We start from the raw sequence: 6636 nt of genomic DNA, 5'->3' as shown, positions 1-6636 counted from the left end.
GCAAGACCCTTGTTTTGGTTAGGCTTTTTTGTCCTCTTTCAGACTAGTGGAAAGAAAACATCTAAAATACACATTTAAGTGTCTGTTTTTACACTTCACATATATGCATCTGTATTTTTAAAAATAATACATGTCTTTAAAGATTCACATACACCAAACTTTCCAGCTTATTCCTATAATCAATATTCTGTGATTGATTATTAAACCTGTTAGTTAAAAATAAGTAAAACGTTCAGTTTGAATTTTTTTTACCTGATACACCTGTGGTGTCTTGACCTAATTCCAAGGCTATGTATCCAATTCGCATTTTTTGCAATGCGAAAGTAAGCTGTTTTTTTAAATATATGTGAAATGCCCAATAAACATGGAACAGAGTGGATGGAGATCAACATGAGAAGAGTTAAAGTGAGTGGCCTGAGTAGTTTCATATGGTGCCTTGAGCTCGCAAGTGTTTACAAAGTTTCTGGTCTGATGAAGCAAACAGTTAGTTGTCTGTGTGCCTGTCCATGTGCTCAAACTGGGGATAGGGATCCTTGGCAGGGACTTTAAGCATATCTATCTTTTGAGATGTAATGGAGATGTAAAGGAGCGTGTGCAGAGAAAAAAAAACATTCCATCAGTTTGCTCTCTCGTTGACTACACCTCTCTGAAAAGGAAGCTGAGAAATGACATGAAGCCAACAGTGGATGTACCAGTCTTGCTAACTAAATAAATAATTTGGGATAAAATTTCAATAATTACTTTTTTATTAATCAGTATCAGCTGATTTTGGATATTTAATTGTGCATAAATATAATATTTTGTATTTCCTATTTTTTATTTCTCTTATATAACTTTGCCGTCATCAAATACTCACGTAAAGAGTAATCTTTATAAACACTGGTATTTACTTCTACTGTTAAATTAAATCTTAGCAAATCTCAAAATGAATATCCATTTCTCATTATGTTGCGATGCCTACATTTTCAGTGTTTATTTTTCATTTATTTAGACAAATAATGTAGAATTGTAATATTATCCATTCACTGGTTGGTGGCCATAACATTTCGAACAATTAACAATTACTGGCTTATATTGTTATCAGCCAGAATTTTAATATTGGTCAACGCAGTCTTTTTCTATAAGCTTATATTTTATTACAGCATAGAAAAAAATAATATTTTATTTATTGTATGACCGTGTTGAATTTAAAAGCAATAATGAAGATGGAACAGAATAATACAAATAATAAAAGCAACTTACAAAACTGAGGGTTTATGTATGCATAACAAGCCTTTGTTTTGCATATAACAATCTTTTAGTTTCTAACAAATTTCGGAAAGCACAGAAAACGCTTTCATATGTGAAGAAGAGAACTTTCCTTCCAACCATTTAAGCTTTTAAATCCGACCAATATAACACCTTGTTCAACCTAGAGAGTGTTGGACTTCAGCTTCTATTGTCTTTGTCTTGTTCTTTCACTTTTCCCTCAATCCATTAAATTGAATCTTTTCACAGTCCCTCAAAAGGCTCCATTCAACTCCAAATTTGAAAGTCCCTACTGTTAGAAAGCATGATGTGCACTTTACTGCCAGTTACCATGGCAACCAGGTGATTTAAATGGAAACTGTGGACTGGGTTTGAAAGCCAAGACTGATTGGATGTGTTTTGATTTTGCTGACATTGTGTTTGTATGTTGTGTGCATGTGTGTCAGTAAGGTGGCAGGATGAAATACAATAAGTGCATGTGTGTGTAATTAGGTAGGGTGTGGTATTCTGTTTCGTCCTGCTCCACAGGGTGGGACTGTGGGTTTATTCTGGTTGGCCACTTGCTGCTGGTTGATCAGAGCATCAGAGTAGAGAAAAGGATCAGTGAAGCTTTAAGTGTGTTTACAAGAGCATCCATCAGTCATGTGCTGAAAGCAATAAATGGGCACACAAATACCAGCTACGATATTCTACATCTATCCAAACCCATTAAATATCAGTCCACAAAAGATGTACCTGTGGCAAGACCAAATGCCGTATTAAATGTATCAATTCAGCTTTTAAGTACATTCTTTAAAAAATCCATAAATAATAGAGCCCAGTGTACTCTATTCATTTGAAGATATTTTTTGCATAGATTTCTTTACAGGTATTTTTACCTGTATTTTGTATTTTGCACTTCATTGTGTTGTGTTTTAGGGTTCAGGGAAATTTCTGTAAAATTAATGAATTATGTCCTCTTAATAAGCTGCCAGTACTGTACCTTTTCTGTTATTTTACAGATTTATTTCTTATAATGTATGCACATTCGTTTATATGTGTATTTTCTCATTTGTTTATAAATAGGGAAATAGATTTGCCCAGTTTTAGAAACAAAAATGTTCTTAATCAGCAAAATGTACAATATTTTAAATATGCCATGTGCGTGATGAAATTTAAATTTCATGTTGGATAGGTTTAAGAAAGAAAACAACTCAACCAAGACCTACAATTTAGCATGGATGCCTGAAATAATTTTATAGTGCTCTGAATTTATGCAGCTATTTCTGCAAAGGCAAAGATAAATCTTTACCTCGTAGGTGTTTAGAAAAATTCTTGAAAGCCAGATGAGCTCTGAAAAGATCAGTTAATTAGCCAATCAATAACAATTTCAGAATGCATTGTTTAAGACTAGGCCCACCCACGATATTAAGATTAGAAATTAATCATGGTTGGCAGACCTCAAAAAAATGGCCAGATTCTGATTAATGACAACATTGACATGTTGGTGATTATAGCAGTCGTGACAACTATCATTTTCAGCAGCTCAATTTGAAACTGTTGGGATAGTTCATGTAATCGACTCTTCGGTCTTATCTTGCTGTCCTTGAGGTGGGAGCTTTGAGGAAACCCTTCCGTACCGACGCCAGGCACATTAGGGTGTGTTGATAGGGCTTACATTGAATGCATAGCATAATTTACGACAGCCAACCGGTCAGCATGTGGGAAGTTTGGCACAGTCCATTCTGCTCAGGAGGTGTCATTCTGAAGTAGTGACACATTTGATGGGTCATAATTTATAGTCCTGCCTTGTTTATTTATTTACATATTTATTTGGCCAATTCAGCCTCATCTTTAAAAGTTACAATTGTGAAACATGAAATGAAATATATGCTAACTGTGCTTACAATGTGTGTATCTCCCGTTTTTGTATTATATTGATCATTTCATTTAAGAACAGGCTGCTGTAGCATTTTCTTGGAGGCCAGGGAGGTAGTGCCTCCTCGTTTTGGATAAGAAAATAATCAACAGTACAAAAATAAAACTTTAAGAAAACTTATTTTAGATCTTAGTCAGGGTAACACTGTGTTTCAGTTTTGACCAGAATGAAAACAAGGCTGTGAGAGATACAACCCAAATTCCAGAAATGTTGGGACGTTTTTTACATTTGAATAAAATGAAAACATTTACATTTACATTTACATTTAGTCATTTGGCAGACGCTTTTACCCAAAGCGACTTACAATTGGGGAATACAAAAAGCGATTCATCTTGAAGAGGCAATCAGACAGAGGAAGTGCTCGTAACACCAAGTCTCAGTCATTGTTCAAATAAGTACAAGCTAGTAGGTGGAGAGAAAGATAGAGGGAAAGTTTTTTTTTTTTTTTTTTTTCTTCTTTTTTGAGTTTAGGATGAAGTCAAGTACTGCCGAAAGAGATGAGTTTTCAGTTGTTGCTTGAAGGTTGCCAGGGATCCGGCGTTCCGGATAGGGGTGGGAAGATTATTCCACCAGCCAGGAATGGTGAACGAAAATGTTCTGGAGAGTGATTTTGAGCCTCTCTGTGATGGTACCACAAGGCGTCGCTCACTAGCAGATCTCAAACTTCTGGAGGGGATGTAGGTTCGTAATAGTGAGTGGAAGTAGGAGGGTGCAGAGCCTGTGGTAGTTCTGTACGCAAGCATCAGTGACTTGAACTGGATGCGAGCTGCCACTGGTAGCCAGTGCAAGGAGATGAAGAGAGGTGTAACATGCGCTCTTTTGGGCTCGTTGAAGATCAGTCGTGCCGCTGCTTTCTGAATCATTTGTAGAGGTTTGATTGTGTTTGATGGCAGACCAGCCAGAAGAGCATTGCAGTAGTCCAGTCTAGAAACAACAAGGGCCTGGACAAGAAGTTGCGCAGCATGCTCTGTCAGAAAGGGCCTGATCTTTCTGATGTTGTGTAGTGCAAACCTGCAGGAACGAGCAGTCTTTGCAATGTGCTCTTTGAAGGTCACCTGGTCATCAAAGATTACACCAAGATTTCTGACCGAAGTTGATGGGGTAATCATTGATGAGCCTAACTGAATCGTGAAGTCATGCTGTAGAGTCGGAGTGGCAGGGAAGACCAGAAGTTCCGTCTTTGCCAGGTTGAGCTGTAGGTGATGTTCTTTCATCCATGCCGAGATGTCCGCCAGGCAGCCTGAGATCCGTGCAGCTACCGTTGGGTCATCTGGTTGAAAAGAGAGATAGAGCTGTGTGTCATCGGCGTAGCAGTGATAGGAGAAGCCATGTGCATGTATGATGGGACCCAGCGATGTAGTGTATGTGGAGAAGAGGAGGGGTCCAAGAACCGATCCCTGAGGAACTCCAGTGACCAGTTGATGTGGTTTGGATACCTCCCCTCCCCAGGCCACCCTGAAGGATCTACCGGTGAGATAGGATTCAAACCAGCGAAGTGGAATCCCAGTGATGCCCAGTGATGAGAGTGTAGACAGGAGAATCTGATGATTGACAGTGTCAAAAGCAGCAGAGAGATCCAGCAGAATGAGGACTGACGATTTGGAATCAGCCTTTGCAGTTCGCAGGGCTTCAGTGACTGAGAGTAGCGCAGTCTCTGTTGAATGGCCACTCCTGAAACCTGACTGTTTAGCATCCAGTTTGTTGTACTGTGAAAGAAACCGCGAGAGCTGGTTGAAGACAACTCGTTCGAGTGTTTTCCCTATGAATGGAAGGAGAGAGACAGGTCTGTAGTTATCTAAAAGAGAAGCATTTAATGTAGGTTTTTTGATCAGTGGGGTTACCCGAGCCTGCTTGAATGCTGTGGGGAAGATGCCTGTGAGGAGAGATGTGTTGATAATGTGTGTGAGTGCCGGTAAGAGTGTGGGAGAGATTGACTAAAAGACTTTCAAATTACATGAGCCAATATTTTATTCACAATAGAATATAGAGAACATAACAAATGTTTAAACTGAGAAATTTTACACTTTTATCCAGTAAATGAGCTCATTTCAAATTTAATGCTTGCTACAGGTCTCAAAAAAGTTGGCACGGGGCAACAAAGGGCTGAAAAAGCAAGAAATTTTGAAAAGATTCAGCTGGGAGAACATCTAGCAACTAATTAAGTTAATTGACATCAGGACTGTAACATGATTAGCTATAAAAGGGATGTCTTACAGAGGCAGAGCCTCCCAGATGTAAAGATGGGCAGAGGCTCTCCAATCTGTGAAAGAGTGTGTAAAAAGATTGTGGAATACTTTAAAAACAATGTTCCTCAACATCAAATTGCAAAGGCTTTGCAAAACTCATCATCTACAGTGTATAGCATCATCAAAAGATTCAGAGAAATTGGAGAAATCTCTGTGCGTAACGGACAGGGCCGAAGACTTTTGTTGGATGCCCGTGGTCTTCAGGCCCTCAGATGACACTGCATTCATCGGCATGATTCTGTCATTGACATTACTAAATGGGCCCAGGAATACTTCCAGAAAGCACTGTAGGTAAACAATCCACCGTGCCATCTGCAGATGCCAACTAAAGCTCTATCATGCAAAAAGGAAGCCATATGAGAACATAGTCCAGAAGCGCCGTTGTGTCCTGTGGGCCAAGGCTCATTTAAAATGGACTGTTTCAAAGTGGAAAAGTGTTTGGATGAGTCCAAATTTGACATTCTTGTTGGAAATCACGGACACAATGTCCCGGAGGCTAAAGAGGAGGGAGATCTTCGAGCGTATCATCAGCGTTCAGTTAAAAAGCCAGCATCTCTGATGATATGGGGGTGCATAAGTGCATACGGTGTGGGCAGCTTGTAAGTTTTGGAAGGCACTATGAATGCTGAAAGGTATATAAAGGTTTTAGAGCAACCAGGTGTTTAGATGCTCCCCTCCAGACGACGTCTATTTCAGCAGGACAATGCAAAACCACATACTGCAGCTATTACAACAGCATGGCTTCATAGTAGAAGAGTCTGGGTGCTGAATTGGCCTGCCAGCAGTCCAGATCTTTCACATGTAGAGAACATTTGGTGCATCATTAAACGAAAAATACGTCAAAGACGACCATGAACTCTTCAGCAGCTGGAAACCTATATCAGGCAAGAATGGGACCAGATTCAACCAACACCAAAACTCCAGAAATTAATAACCTCGATGCCCAGACGTCTTCTAACTGTTTTGAAAAGAGGAGGAGATGCTACACCATGGTGCACAACATGCCCCCGTCCCAACTATTTTGAGACCTGTAGCAGGCATCAAATTTGAAATTAGCTCATTTTGTGTATAAAATTATAAAAATTTCTCAGTTTAAACATTTGTTATGTTATCTATGTTCTATTGTGAATAAAATATCGGCTCATGTGCTTTTGAAATTCTTTTCGTTTTCATTTTATTCACATTTAAAAAACATCCCAACTTTTCCGGAATTCGGGTTGTAAA

The sequence above is a fragment of the Barbus barbus genome (genome assembly GCF_936440315.1).
Source record: "Barbus barbus genome assembly, chromosome: 4".
Taxonomy (NCBI): domain Eukaryota; kingdom Metazoa; phylum Chordata; class Actinopteri; order Cypriniformes; family Cyprinidae; genus Barbus; species Barbus barbus.
Note: the sequence above shows the minus strand (reverse complement) of the source record.